Source organism: Thermobia domestica, chromosome 6, assembly GCF_964235325.1.
Source record: "Thermobia domestica chromosome 6, izTheDome1.hap1.1, whole genome shotgun sequence".
Lineage (NCBI taxonomy): Eukaryota > Metazoa > Arthropoda > Insecta > Zygentoma > Lepismatidae > Thermobia > Thermobia domestica.
The window spans coordinates 23046537-23062673 of NC_137459.1; the positions used below are offsets into that span (position 1 = coordinate 23046537).

At 35.6% G+C, this 16137-nt stretch overlaps 1 protein-coding gene across 1 annotated transcript in view; it reads right to left on the reverse strand.

The window, feature by feature from the left end:
- The window catches only part of LOC145687884 (protein O-linked-mannose beta-1,2-N-acetylglucosaminyltransferase 1-like), a 177103-nt gene that overhangs the window by 93647 nt on the left and 67319 nt on the right, over positions 1-16137 (reverse strand). The gene's annotated exons all lie outside the window — the stretch shown is intronic.

Below are 16137 nucleotides of genomic sequence, written 5' to 3' on the forward strand. Positions count from 1 at the left end.
GTGTGTTTTCTAAATTCAAAAACTGAGTTTGTATTTTCGAGACACGAGACGGGACAAAAAACTGTCTCATCCCAAAGGATTCTGTCTCGTCTCATTGCAACACTACCTGGTTACTATCTTTAATTTTCCTTATAGCATATTCCTGAATAAAATTTAATAATAATTTCGACAGTGCATCTCCTTGTTTTAGTCTATTCTGTATGTGAAAGCTCGTGGACAAGTATTTTCCTACTTAGACTTTACTTTGAGATTGGTTGGTTAGATTTGAGCCTTGTGTCCCTTTCATAACAGAAGCTATATGAGACGTAGACCTATAGCAGGGGCGAATCCAGGGGGGGCGATCGCCCCCTCCCAGAATAGGAAACTTTCTTATTTTATATATAGCTAAATTAGGGTGACCAGACATACTCTTTTTAAGAGTATTATACTCTTTTCGAGGTTCATATACTCTATACTCTTTTTTCTTCCCCAAAATATCGAATTATACTCTTTTATGACATTTTCAATTTCATTTAACGTTTAATGCATTTTCCCATTGAAAATCGCATTTTTTCCCTGTAAAAACTCGGACGTTGACAGCACTGTTTAGTACTACGTAGTTCAGGTTCAGGTTCAAGGTATTTTCCTTCCTTCTCTTCGGAAGTTTGGATCCTGGAAAAAAAAAAAAGAAAAAAGGTAAGTACTGTTTTTTTCATTTAACGTTTTCCATTTTCTTTTTCCACCAAAATTCAAGAAGTTCTTTGCTTTTTTCCATTTCTTTCTCACTTACTTCCCTTCCATTTACATTAAAGCCTAGCCTCCAAGCTAATTTAACCAAATTTCCTTCCTCTTTCATTTCATCGATCCATTTCCATTTTTCCCTGATTTTTTGGGTTTCTTCACATTTTAACAATATGTGTTCTAATGTTTCATCTTCTTTAAAACATAATTGACATTTTTCATTCACTTCTTTAAATTTTTTCAGCCTTACCCCTGTTTCAAGGCTCCCTGACCTGGCTTTGAAAAGTAAAATGCTTCCTTAATCATTATTCATGTAATTTATTTTCTCAAAACGCTTTTTATGTGTGTATATTCCTTTTAAACTGCTCTTCTTAACAACTTCTTCATACCACTTTTCCTACGCTTTCTCTTTAAATGTTTTTTCTGTGATTTTTTCCCAATTTTTATAATTTTCTTCTCTATGCCAGCGGGTAGTTTGATCATACTTTCTTTCTAATTTCCTAACTCTCCTAAACCATTTCGTGTTCTCCCCTTTTCTCATATGTTTAGTGGCCTCATGCACCACTTTTACTAATCTTGTTTCTTCCATAAATTTTAATCTTCCAAGATATTTTACTTTACTCACACTTTCTCTTTTTTCAAAATCACTCCATCCCATTTCTACTGTTATTGTTACATTTGCACTTAATTTATTTGCTCCTAAGACAAACCTTCCTATTTGATTTTGTGCTTGTTGTAAAATACTCCTGTTTTTTTTCGTTAAAGTTATTACTTCATTTGCATAAGTTAGCGCCGGTACTGCTACTTGTTTCCATAGTATTCTTGATACCTCATATCTATTGTATGACCACATTGCTTTATTTTTTATAATTGCTGTATATTTTTGTACTTTATTTTTCAGTTTTTTTTTTCATGTTCAACTAAGTATTGTTCTCCTTCTTCAAGTGTGATTCCTAAAAATTCTATTTTTTCAGTCCTACTTATTTCTATGTTTCCTGCTTGTATATTTTTATCCTCTATGTCTCCACTAAAAACCATGAACTTGCTTTTTTCTTCATTTATTTTTAGACCAATTTCTTCTCCTTTCCTAACTACTGTTTCTAACATTTCCTTAATATCTTCTATATTATTACTCATCAGAGCCACATCGTCTGCAAATAGAGTGCCAGGGATTTTTCTTACTTTTTCTTTTCCTTGCAATCTTAATTCTAACCCTCTGTTTGTTTTGATCAATGCTTCTTCCACTTCATGTATGTATATCAGGAATAGAACTGGTGATAGAGGACATCCTTGTTTCAAACCTTTATTACTTTCTATCCATTTTGATTTTACGTTTCCCATTTCATATCTGTATTTTTTGTTCTTATGCAATTCTTTAAGAAGCATAATAAATTTCTTTGATATTCCTATGTTTTCCATTACTTCCCATAATATCTTTCTCTTGACTGTATCATACGCCTTTTCAATATCTATAAATGCTACTATGAAATCTTCTTTTCTTTCTCTGCATATTTCTATCAGTTGTGTTATAATGTAGATGTTATCTGTTGTTCTTCTATCTGTTCTGAATCCATTCTGTAACTCACTTAAAATTTTGTTTTTCTCTAGCCAGTTCATTAATCTATCTCTTAGAATAATTGCAAAAAACTTATATACGCAGCTGGTAATCGCTATTGGTCTATAATTTTTTATGTCATGTTTATCTCTACCTTTTCCTTTATATATTAACTTAATCTTCGTTTGCTTCCAACTTGGAGGAATGGTTCTTGACTCAAGTATATTATTCATAATATTCTTTAAACTTTCCAAATATTTATTATCTAAGTTTATTAACATCTCATTTGACACCTCATCTGTTCCTGTTGCTTTTCCTCTTCTTAGCTTTTTCCTAGCCTTCTCTATTTCCATATTTTCAATATCATTAGTTAAGTCCTGACTTTCTTCTTCTGCACTCTCATTACTCATTTTTGCTAATTTATTTGTTTCACTTTTTGGTTCTTCACAATTTTGTTTCATCGCCCAATCTGTTAAGTACGCCTCAATTTCCGTCCTGTCCTTCATTATTTGTCCCTTTTCATTTTTAAGAATAATTTCTTTTTCTGTTTCGTTTTGCTTTTGTCTAACATATCTCCAGAATCTTTTCCCTGCTTCTCTCCCTCCTGACTTAATTTCCTCTGCTATTTCTTCATTGAAATTTCTAATTTCTTTCATTTTAGCTATGTGTGCATCTTTCTTGCTGTTTATATATTCGTTCCATGCTTGAATTACTTCTTCTTTCCCGATTTCTCCTTTCTTGAATTTCTTTAGTATTAGTCTATGGGTTCGGCTTTTTTCTTTTCTTATATTAATTTTTGTTTCTGTTTCTTTGGTCCAATTGAACTTTCTACTTTCTCTATAACCTTTCTTCCCTTCTTTCGCATTTGTAACTTCAGCTGCAGCACTTTTAATTTTTGTTACTAAAGATTCATAGCTTAGTTCATTTGTGTATTTTTTCTAATTTCTCTTTATATTTCTTTATATCTTCTTCTTTTTCCAGTTTTCTAATAGTAGGTTTGTTTTGATCTCTTTTATTTATTTTTTTTTGGGTAATTTCTCTTGCCCTCTTGATCAAATAGCTCTATTTTTATTAATCTATGATCACTTCCTACACTGTAAATTCCCTCTTCATCAACATCAAATTCTTTAACCATTTTCCTGCTTTTTTCACTAACAAGAAAGTAATCAACAGTAGTAGCCATCTCTCTTTTGAAGTATGTCTTCTTAACTGGTGTTTGTCTTATGTTCACTATTTCTAAATTAAAATCCTCTACTAGTGAGTATAAAAATTGCCCATTTTTGTTTACTTCTCCTTCCGTTTCTATCAAATGCGCATTTAAATCCCCTCCTATTATGTAATCTACATTTTCTTTTCTTATTTCATTTAAATCTTCATTTACACAATTATATATTTCCGTGTTCCACTCTAGATTTTTTTCAGGTCTCCAATATATTACACCTACATATAATTCCTTTCCCCCCAGCTTTACCTTTATCCATAAGTGATCCTTTACATCTTTGGTTTTGCATCTTAATTTGTTTTCTATGATACTTATATTTTTATTTATTAGAACTCCAACTCCTCCTCCTTTAATTTCTTCAGTTTTTCTATTTCTTCCTTCCCACATGTACTTAGTATCTTCCAAAGGTGGAGCAATTTCATCCCTCATGTTTGTTGCTGTAATTAGCATTATGTTTATATTTAGTTCCTCCATATTTTCGATAATTTCCTTCCATTTTTCTGTTTGATTTCCCCCTTCCTGAATATTTAAACAACCTATTTTTATATTTACAGAATTATTTTTATTTACTTTTTCATTTCTGGCAATCTTACTCCATCTTGCTTTCCCTTCCAGTCAATAATTCCGTTCCATAATTCTTATTTCAATGATTTTTTCACATTCTTCCAAGATTTGTTGTCCTAAGAAACACCCTCCCCTCCAGTTAAGGTGTATTCCATCATTTGCTGCTTCATATTTGGTTAGTCTTCTATTTGCATCTACATAAACCGTTTCTAACTGTTTACAGACTCAATTTATACCATCATTTAGCTTTTCTATAGTATCTTCATAAACATCATTTCTATATATTAATCCATTTACGACCCATTTACTTTCAGGGTATAGTTCCTTACCTTTTTCTAGGAACTCCCACATTTCTTGGATTAGGTGCTTTCCGTTTCTTTTCCCTATATTATTTGTTCCTACATGCACTACAATTACTTTTGGATTTTTATATTCTTTTTTATTTTTCTCCATCATTTTCTCTAATTCATTTATCCTAATTCCTGGGAAAACCTGGGTCTTTACTCCATATTTTTCGCAGAATTTCGCTGCACCTTTCAACATTGAATCTCCTATTACCAATACATCTTCTTCCTGTAAGATATTTTTAATATTTCGATTTTGTTGCTTACTTTCTATATTTGCATTTGATCTTTTTCCTCTTTTTACTATTTTCCAGTATTTTTCTTCTTGTTCACTTATTGCCTGTTCTTTCTGATTTTGTGTAACTTGCTGTTTTTCTTCCCTGGTTTTTTTCTTCTTTTCCCTGCTTTTTTACTTCATTTTCTCCTTTTTCGCTTTTTTCCCCAATTGTCTCTATGTATGTTATTTCTTCAAGATTACTCTGTCTGGTGTTGAATCTTTTACCTGTTTCTTTTCCAGATATGCTCTCTCTCTGTTGTCTCCTTTCACTTACATTTTCACATACTTCAACAGTAGCAGACCCGATGCCAGTGTTGCCAACAAGTTGTTATAAAAAGTTGCAAAATAGGAGATGAAATGACTCCAATTTTGAGTGAAGAGTCGCTAAAACATTTTTCGTGGAATTTTGCCTTTCATATACGTATATATATTTATAAGATACGTGATCAATTCAAGCCATAGTACTATCTGCAAGAACGTATATGAAAGACTCATATATAACTAACAATAATTCCACTTTTAAATATTTTTAACTTTATGATCAATTTTGCTTCAACGAAATCAAAAATGAGTTTTGAAAAACGAAAAAAATTAAAGGTCTAGGAGAAAAATCTTACTTCACTTCTACTCACGCTTCTACAAATAATCAGTTTGCTATCGGTAATGTATTATCTGTGCCTCTAAACGGAAGCTCTGTAAACTAAAGGATATTAAAAGCTGGAGTTGATACCCATTAGAAGGTGAGACATAACTGCAATCAAAGCGAGAATATAGAGATAAATGTTTTGTTTATGTACTTTCCCAGCTCATCAACACCTGCACTTATTCAAATAAGCAAAAGGAAAATAAACATATATCTGAACTGATTCGAGCTAATAGTACTTATTTTATGATAAGTTGTTCGCAGCACAAAAGTCGCTATATTTGTAAATAAGTCGCCAAATCGTCATTCCAAAACCACCAAAAAAGTCGTTAATCGGAAAAATTAATTTTTGTCGCTATCCTGGATGGCGAATCCCCTAGATTTAGCGACTTTTCCCCCAAATTGGCAACACTGCCCGATGCTCTGTGCTGCGTTTCTCGTCCTCGTTGCATTGTAGGGTTGCCAGATTTTCTTTTTGCAAAAGAAAAAAATAATAATATAACTGATCTGTTTTTATTAGTTAGTACTAAAACTATAGTAAAGACGACAAAATTAAAGTGATCGATTTATCCAAACTTTCAACGTTTTAATTATTACATTGTTAATTAAATTGATTTGAGTACCTGGAATGATTTAGATTTTCGGAATTTATATGTTATTCCTACAGTTCATGGCAGTTTTGATTTCCCTTTAAAGTGAGTCAGTTCTTGGTAGTGGGAATCAGCAGTGATTATTATTCTAATTAACGTGCGTACGTACACTCAATCAATTATATTATTCGAGGATTGGAAGGATTTATTTTATTAACAATACTGATATTAATGGAAAAACATGTCTTCTAAAAATTCATAGCATGTCAAATGAAACCTCGGAAACTGTGTCGAACGTACTAATGGGTACATTACGTCAGTTTTGTTTGGAAAATAAGGTCATCGGTTTTGTAGCTGATAATGCACTAGTAAATTTTGGAAGCATAAAAAATAAAACAACAGGAAACGTGCATAGCGAACAAGAGTGCAGGTTGAAGAAAAATGTTTTGCCCATCGGGTGTGGGGCTCATATCCTTCAGAATGGAATTTCTGTGGCGTGTTCGAGAGTAATACCGATCGATGTTGAGAATTTGTTTTTTAAAATATACAATCATTTCAGTATTTTTACTGTAAGGACAGAAAATTTGAAAAACTTTTGAGAGTTCATTGGCTGTCATTATGAGGGTCTTTTGTATCACTCAAAGACGAGATTCTTGTCTCTGCTTCCGTGTGTAGAAAAAATTATACGTCAGTATGAACCACTTAAGGGGTACTTTTTGAGTGAAATATTTACTACTTGACACATCAGTTACCTTTGAAGAATTTCAGGAGTCGTTTGCATATTTCTATGAGCAGGTAAAACATGTAGACAGTTCGTTGGAATTCAGTGATAATGATAATTTTGACACTTACTGTGCAATACCCAGATGTGTTAATGAACACCTTGAACAATGGGGAGAGAAAAGAGAGACAATGATGGGCATATGGAAAATAGTGTACAAAGATTTAGTGCGGGCTGGGTCAAATTTAAAAGTGATTGTGTCACTCGTGCAATTCTTGTTTACTTTACCGGGCACTAATGTTGATTGTGAGAGGCTCTTCAATGCTATTAACACTTACTGGAGCAAGGAAAAAAGTCAACTCACAGTGTCGACACTGGAACAAGTGATGAAAGTGAAGTTCAATGTAAGCATGACCTGTGAAGAATTCAGACTGGCAATAAAGAATGACATTAACTTACTCAAGAAAGCAAGATCGTCGCAGAAGTATGAATGATGCTGAAGTATTTAACTCATTTGCATGCGCTTTGGATAAAATACTGTAATTCATCTTGTCTTTATACTTACTGTCATTTTTTTATATACTCTTTTGGATTTAAAAAAAATCTGGTCACCCTAGCTAAATAAAACCCATCTCAGAGTTTGGAGCTCTTAAAACTAGCTCTAAGTAGCAGCATTACAACTAGTGCTGTTGAATTTTTGTGACATTTGCGGTTTTCGGTTTTTGAGAAAACCGGTTTTCTTAAAACCGAAAACCGCAAAAGCGGTTTTCAAAACCGAAACCGCAAAAGCGGTTTTCAAAACCGAAACCGCAAAAGCGGTTTTCAAAACCGAAACCGCAAAAGCGGTTTTCAAAACCGAAACCGCAAAAGCAGTTTTCAAAACCGAAACCGCAAATGCGGTTTTCAAAACCGAAACCGCAAATGCGGTTTTCGAAACTGAAACCGCAAATGCGGTTTTCGAAACTGAAACCGCAAAAGCTCTTTTCGAAAGCGAAAGCCGCCCGAAACCGTGTTTGCGGTTTTATAAGGGATTGTCCTTTTCAAAGCAGAAACAATGTTTGCTGTTTTTAATTACACCTTTTAACAATTGTGAAAGCATCTATCGATCGAGACAAATGTATTGATTTATATGTGTGTTTTAACTTTTTTTATTTGCTCCAAGGCTATTATTGTAATATGTGCAGCATAGTGCGAAAGGGATAGTTCGATGGTTGTACAAGTGACAGCTAAATTAGGGTTGCCATATTTTAAAATCAGAAAAGTGAGGGGTTCTAAACCGTAAGTATTGATGTGAACTTCTGTGTTACAAATACTGACCTGCGATCCTTAGTACTTTTTTTTTTTTTTTAGTTATTTCTTTGATGACACTTCCAATGTACTTTTCGGCTGCAGGGAAGCAAACTGGACCCCACCTGATTTTCATATATGTTGTAAATTAGACCACAAGGAACACAAATCTGAAGGAATTTTGACATTTCGAATGTCGGAACTCGAGATATTCGAACATAAGTTGATCATGGAAGCAAACTGGACGCCACCTGATTTTTATATATTTTGTAAAGTAGGCCACGAGGAACGCGAATCTGAAGAAATTTTGACATTTCGACTTCCCGAACTCGAGATACTAGAACTTATACAGTAGTTTTATGTAATATGTATAAAAGTAACGAAGAAAGTTCTGTCGCTTTTTGACCTATCACTTAGAGCATCGATATGTCACCTAAGACGTACCTGGAAGATCAAAAATAGTACCCATCAGTATCAATGACCTTCTGCCAACGTTCGGGTTGGGCATGGATTCCTTCGCGGTAGAACTTGGTTTGCCGTGAAGCGAAGAAGGTATCAAGTGCATTTAGCACCTCTACTACGGAGTTGAACTGGAGTCCTTTAAAGTGAGTGTCCAAGGAAAGGAACAGGTGATAACAGGACGGTACAATGTCCGGACAGTATGGCGGATGCAATAGTGTTTCCCATCCAAAGCGTAGGATAGTGTCCCGGCTCATTCTAGCTATGTGGGGCATAGCGTTGTTCCGTAACGAGGGAACCCCTTAGCGATTGAGAAGTGCTGGCTCCAGGGTTTTGAGTTTTTCTTGAACACGACTCAACTGCTGACAGTACGCAGTTGCATTGATGTTCTGCTCTGACCACCCGGTAGCAGTTCCCGATGCACGATGTCGTGAGCAGTCCACCAAACACACAGGAGGACTTTCTGCTGCATTGCTGATTTCAGCTGTTTTGGAACCGGTTCGTGGGATTTTAACCAATGATGACGACGCCGTGAAGCTTCGTACAGGACCCACTTCTCAACACATGTCAACACCCTGTCCAGAAATGGCTCCTTCCTCAGACGAGACAGCAAAGAATCACAGGTGTCTGCACGCGTAGCCTTCTGGCCCGGAGACAAATGGTCTGGGACACATAGACCCAACTTGTAGTGCTTCCCAAATTGATGGAGGTGCTGGAGAATGGTTTCTCCATTAACATTGAATAGTAAGACTATTCATGGCTTTGGATTAATTGTTTTAACAAAAGAGACACTGACCAAAGCTTAAAACTTTACTTTATTTTAAATTATAATTTGTAACTGTTTCAATTACAATTTCAATTAAATTATAATTTGTTATAACAACATTTATATATATGTCTGTATTTTCATTAATTTCGATCGTGTCTGAAGAAGGATATGCTAGATATCCGAAACAGTTACAAATTATAATTTAAAATAAAGCAAAGTTTTAAGCTTTGGTCAGTGTCTCTTTTGTTATAACATTGAATGTTAGCCCCAGTTCCTCACATGTCTGTCCACTGTTCGGCACCCTCACGAAAGGCCTGAGGTATCTTCCGCCCCGCTGCAGTGGCGTTTGATCCAAGTTTGAACTCGTACAGCATACACGCCCTTATGATGCTCTGTGGAGGTTCCATATTCACTCCGTCCTTACACAAGTTCACGTTGTAACTGAACTGCCACAACCAGGTAGAATGTTGGATATACCCACACCAACAACTGACCTTCGCCTTATCTCCATTCGCACTCAACTCACGGTATGAGGGTCAATTGAACATAGACCTCCACAAAAAGCGACAGAACTTTCTTGGTTATCTTTATATATCTCACAGGACATAATGTGTTTCGTATAGAGAATATTGTGTTTTTTCATATAGATAGATAGCGTCTATATTAAACTTTAAGTTTTAATATCTCGAGTTCCGGAGGTCGGAATGTCAAAACTACTTCAGCTTCGTGTTCCTCGTGATCTAGTTTACAAAATATATAAAAATCAGGTGGAGTCCGGTTTACTTCCGTGGTCACTTTATGTTCGAATATCTCGAGTTCCGAAACTCGGAATGTCAAATTTCCTTCATATTCTTGTTCCTCGTGGTCTAATTTACAAAATATATAAAAATCAGGGGAGGTCCAATTTGCTTCCCTGCATCCTACGTTTCAAACGAAACCGTTTTCCAGAGTGTACATTTTGCTTCAAACTGAGTTCTGCCCTAACTAAGAAACGTAAATTCGCTTCTATAAGAGTCTTGGAATTGTCGTTCGGCATTCTTTGTACCTTGTGAAGGCATGAATAATTCAAGTATGTTTGTTACAACATCTACAAACGAATATTCATTCGTATAGAACCTCCAATACATTACATTAAAAACACATGAAATACACAAAGAAAACCATTGTGCATTAGAGCAGATCTCTTATTAGCAAATGATTCTGCACACGTGCACTGCTCAGATAGCCCAGAGCCTGAGCCTGAGCGCGAGTCCAAATTTAACTCAATCGCGATTGAGATTGTCAGAGATGTAGCGGTTTACGTTGAATATACCATACCAACACTTTATCAACTAAGTCCTCTTAGATTTTTCTCCAATCCCAAAAAGCGGGTGGTTTTTCGTGATTAAGATATGTTTAAGAGGGAGACGAATATAGAACCTGAAAATCGGGTGGTACCCGCTAAAATAGGGTAATAAGCCAACACTAAGCTCAATAGAAATAAGGTATATCCCTATTTAAGATCACTACACATGCAACTCATGAAATTCAATTTGAAATATCATCCACTTAGACTGACATCTTTTATATTATTATTGCTCTTTCCCCTTGTTTTTAAAAATAGTACTGCCACTCTTTCTTTTGTTAACAAAAAGGCACCACCTCCCTTTCTTAATAAAAAAGAAAGAGAAAAGAAAGAAAAAATCTCTATCTCAATACACAATTTTATTGTTGATTTGTTGCCACTCCGATAAATGTGAATGTTGTGGTTTTGCATGTGTTGACTGGTTTCTTATCGAAAGTCCCAGACACCTGCAGTAGTTTATACGTGAAGGAAACACCGATCATATTTTATTCTGTATCTTTTTACTTCCCAATAACGATACCCGTGCCTCTTTGAGAAATTGCAACTTATTTTTTTTATTCTGCCAATTGTACAAGTATATTCACCAAGAATTTTCCTTCACTTTAAGACATTTTAAGAAAAAATCCTTTCCTTCCTTCTGCAAATTTTGATAATTTTTTCCCTACGCCGAGGAAAATTTCCCTCCATCTGGCAACTGTGAGCCGAAGTGGGGAAAGATTCTTAGCTGTTTTCTCGTCGTTACTTGATATTAGTGTGACATTTGCGGTTTTCGGTTTTTCAGAAAACCGATTTTCTGAAAACCGAAAACCGCAAAAGCGGTTTTCAAAACCGAAACCGCAAATGCGGTTTTCAAAACCGAAACCGCAAATGCGGTTTTCAAAACCGAAACCGCAAATGCGGTTTTCAAAACCGAAACCGCAAAAGCGGTTTTGAAAACCGAAACCGCAAATGCGGTTTTCAAAACCGAAACCGCAAATGCGGTTTTGAAAACCGAAACCGCAAATGCGGTTTTCAAAACCGAAACCGCAAAAGCGGTTTTCAAAACCGACATTTCGGTTTTATGAAATTTCACTTTTTTCAAAAACCGGTTTTCGGTTTTTTCAAAAACCGATTTCGACAGCACTAATTACAACCCACAGCCCCCCCCCCCGAGAAGTCCGTCCTGGATCCGACTCTGACCTATAGTTTAAAGTAGGGATGGCCAAAATTTTCCGGAATCCGGATTCCGGAAATTTTGTTTTCCGGAATCGGAAAATTTACTTTCCGGAATTCGGAAAAATTCCGGATTTCGGAAAAATTCCGGAATTCAGAAAAATTACGGATTTCGGAAAAAATCCGGAATTCGGAAAAATTCCGGAATCCAGAAAAATTCCGGATTTCGGAAAAATTCCGGAATTCGGAAAAATTCCGGAATTCAGAAAAATTCCGGATTTCGGAAAAAATCCGGAATTCGGAAAAATTCCGGAATCCAGAAAAATTCCGGAATTCGGAAAAATTCCGACATTCGGAAAAATTCCGGAATTCAGAAAAAATCCGGAATTCGGAAAAATCCGGATTTCGGAAAAATTCCGACTTTCGGAAAAAATCCGGAATTTTTCCGAAATCCGGAATTTTTTCCGATTTTACTTTCCGGATTCCAGAAAGTAAAAATTCAGGAATTGGCCATCCCTAGCTAGTAACTGTTAAAAGAGAAACACAATAATGAATATATACACTGTATTAGTTTCTTGTAGTTGGATATGTCTTTATCACTTACGTAGACAATTGCTACTGCAGTTATTTACTGTTTTATAAGGAAGGTCTTATTTTCACACACAAAAAAGTCGCCGGTATGTCTCAAACATTATCGCGTTCCCACCTGCAGCTGCTCCAAAGCACTGCAAACTACTTTGTAACCAGGCGAAAGGCAGTGGAGGAAAAGAAATCTCAACAAATATTCTAATAACATTCGCTTATTGTCAACATACCTACAGTGAGCGCAGAAAGTGTTCGTACACCGTGCATACTTTATATTGAAAACAGCTAGCATGAGAACGGGAGGTGGAAAATATATATATAACCAGAATTAAGACTACACATTCATACATTTTATTTCTATATACAAGAGAAAGGCCAAACAAACACAATCACTGTTTTGTTCAGAAGAAAAGAGAGAATTCCTTTTTTGTAAATGCAAAATGTCACCGTACACTTATGCTTGAATTAGTGCTTATAAAGTATATTACGTTATTTGATATTTTGTGGGATTACCCTGTGCGTTAATGATTGTCTGTAGTCTTCGTGGCATTGATTTCACCTGTAGTAGTTCGTAGTTCTGTAGCTTCGGGACTGATTATGTCCCATTCTTCTTGAATAGCTTTTCTTAGGCCTTCTTTAGTAGAGACAGGGCCGGCGCGAGAGAGGGTCGAGCCGTGCCACCGCCCAGAGCGGCAAGTCTAATGGGCGGCAAAATTTGAAAAAGAAAAGAATACTATCAAAATATAATGCTTCGTAATAGGCTCACATGGAAAAATAAGATTGTGTTAACCTGAGAATGTAATTGAACTTACTTCACTCACATTCAAGAAATACTCTCTCAGGAAATTCAGAGCATTCCTCCTCGTTTTCAATTATCAAACTACTAGCCACAGGTATCTCGTTCAATATTTCCCTTGCAGCAGTGTAGATAGGATTTTGAGCTAGAGTGCATAAGATTATCACGGTGTCTTTTTATATTTTTTTCTATTCAATAATGTTCTAACGCTCCGCTCCAAGTATGCAAAAGGTACACTCCCACTTGAGACAGGCCGTTCTAGCCTGTAGCATTCAGGGGCGGATCCAGGACGGACTTCTGGGGGGGCGGTGGGTTGTAATACTGCTACTTAGAGCTACTTTTAAGAGCGTCAAAAAATAAATTATATATTTTATTTATATATAAAATAAAAAAGTTTCCTCTTCTGGGGGGGCGATCGCCCGATCGCCCCCCCCTCCTGGATTCGCCCCTGGTAGCATCTAGAAACATTTAGGTTCTAATAGCGAGTTTTTGACCAATTTACAAATTGTTCATTCCGAATATAGTAAATCGTACAGCGTATTATTTCTTGAGAAATGTTTCATTTTTTGTATAGCTAAAAAAAAGTTTATGACTTTTTTTCTGCGTCAGTTCAACGTTAGGCCATACTAAAGGAACATATTAGTAGTCTCACTTTAAAATCATAATCCACCACAAGGTGGGAGAGCCGAATTGATGCTCTGACTCAGTTATCAAATATAGGAAGTTTATGATGCCTTACTTCAAATAAGTAATGACAATAGAACCGATAGAATGGTCGTCCACGATGCTCTGTGTATAGCAAACCAGCTGAGTTACTTTTCTTTCCTTTACTCACTCGTTGTCTGATATGACTTTAAAGCATTGATTCTGCAGTAGGATTTCTTGAAAATATATCTGGGTACTTTGAGAGGAGCAGAAATTATGCAAAGTTTAAATCTTACTTAGTTGATACGATGGACTTGGCATCAGCATTAGATACGGGTGATCCACTGATACGTAATACAGTGCAAGCTCGAAGTCGAAAGAAGAGACAGTTTCAGTACGAGGCAGAGGATGAAGCTACTGAAAACATCCACAAACAAGATACAAGATCGATTTTTATTACAAAGTTCTAGAAGTGATTGTGTTAGCTTTTAAGAGAAAGATTTGAGCAACTTAAACATCACAGCGAATATTTCAATTTTCTTTGCGATATAAGTAATCGTAAAGATATAGCCTACCACCTGAACTTTTTGTCTGAAAAGTGTACTAAACTTACCACCATTTTAACACACGAAGAATTGAAAGATATTAACCCCAGTGATTTGAAAGACAAACTGAAAGTGTTATCCACTATAATTAAGCCTATGAAAGTTCACAAAAAAAAAAGTAATAATAATAATAATAATAATAATTAAGGAACATGACTTTGCTCCCAATGTTAGTATTGCACGTAGAATTTTGTTAATCTTGCCTGTAACAGTGGCAAGTGGAGAAAGAAGTTTTTGGAAACTTAAGTTTATTAGAAACTATCTACACTCTTCTATGTCTGAAACACGCTTGAGTGGTCTAGCGACGATATCAATAGAACACAAATTGGCTAAAACATTGGACTACGTGATGTGATAAAGGAATTTGCTCATATCAAAGCAAGAAAAGTTTCTTTCAATTAAGATATGTTAAATTTATGTATGTCTATTGTGTTTTAGTACATTATAAGGCTTAAGCTAATCACTTACATTTACCATAATATCTTATTTACTGTATTATCTTCTTGCTCCATACTCTATTGAAAACGCCTTCTGATATAAAATAAGCCTAAAAATTAAAATTCTTAGTCATGATTAAAGTATATTTTTAAAATTTTATTTTCTGTATGCGCTGCTCTATATTACAGATATACAGCGAAATCGAGCATACTGAATATTGTGTCAGTATAGAGTCGTTTAAATATTACGTGAACATTCCAGAAAGGTAGTTTTTTTTTTTTTTTTTTTTTTTGTTTACTTTTCCATTTTATACATGTTTTTAAATGACACTTGAACGTTATCTGTCAAAATAAGGTTTGCGGATTAAAGGGGCGGCATGTGAAAGCACCACCCAAGGCGGCAAAATTGCTAGCGCCAGCCCTGAGTAGAGAACCTGTGCCTTCTTATTGTTGTCTCCAGAACAGACCATAGATGTTCTATGGGGTTCATGTCTGGGGATTGGGGAGGTGTGCGAAGCTGTTTCAAGGTATTATAGAGTAGCCACAATCGAGTATTTTCCGCTGTATGTTTGGAGTCGTTGTCTTGCTGAACAATAAATTGTTTTCAAGAACCATCTTCTGCGCACTAGTATGGAGATTTTCCTTTAATATGTTAATATACACTTTGTGGATCATCACTCCATCGATAAGGTGGAGACGACCCACTCCTGAGGCACTCATACAACCCCAGACGAGCACGGACCCTCCTCCGTGTCTTACTTTAGGGACGAGATTTTGAGGATTCATCTCTGTATTCACCTTGCGCCATACAATACGCCTCCCATTGGACTCGATAAAGTTAAATTTACTTTCGTCCGAAAATATGACCCTATTCCAGAAAGAAGCCTGATCCCTTATCTTTATACTCTTTTTCAAACTTTAGTCTCTTTATACGATTTGTCTTGTTCACCCAGAACATTTTCCTGGCTATCCAACCATGATACCTTGCAAATATTCCGCACTGTACTGGCTGATACTTTAACACCGCGTGTTTCCAGATCCGTTGCCAATTGCACAGCACTATTTTTTGGAACCTTTTTTCTTTCCCTAATAATGTAACGTTTATCTTGTTCGCTCAACAGTCTTGGTCTTCCAGTTTTTTTTTTTTTTTTTTTCGCACAGTGATAGAAACATTATACATCGCAATTATTGTTTGTACTGTTGAACGAGGCCTGTCTGCAAGGTTTGCTATCTTTCTCAAAGACTTACCCTTCTTATGCAATTTAATAATTACTTTTCTTGTCTCCTCATTTGTTTCTGTTCGGTTGCTTCCCATTTTGACAGCCCACCGTGCAGTTTTTTCACTTCTATTCACAACTAAACTCATTCTGTTACTCGTCATGCTATACAGAGGTGTATACTCAGGTGAATACTAGTGAACC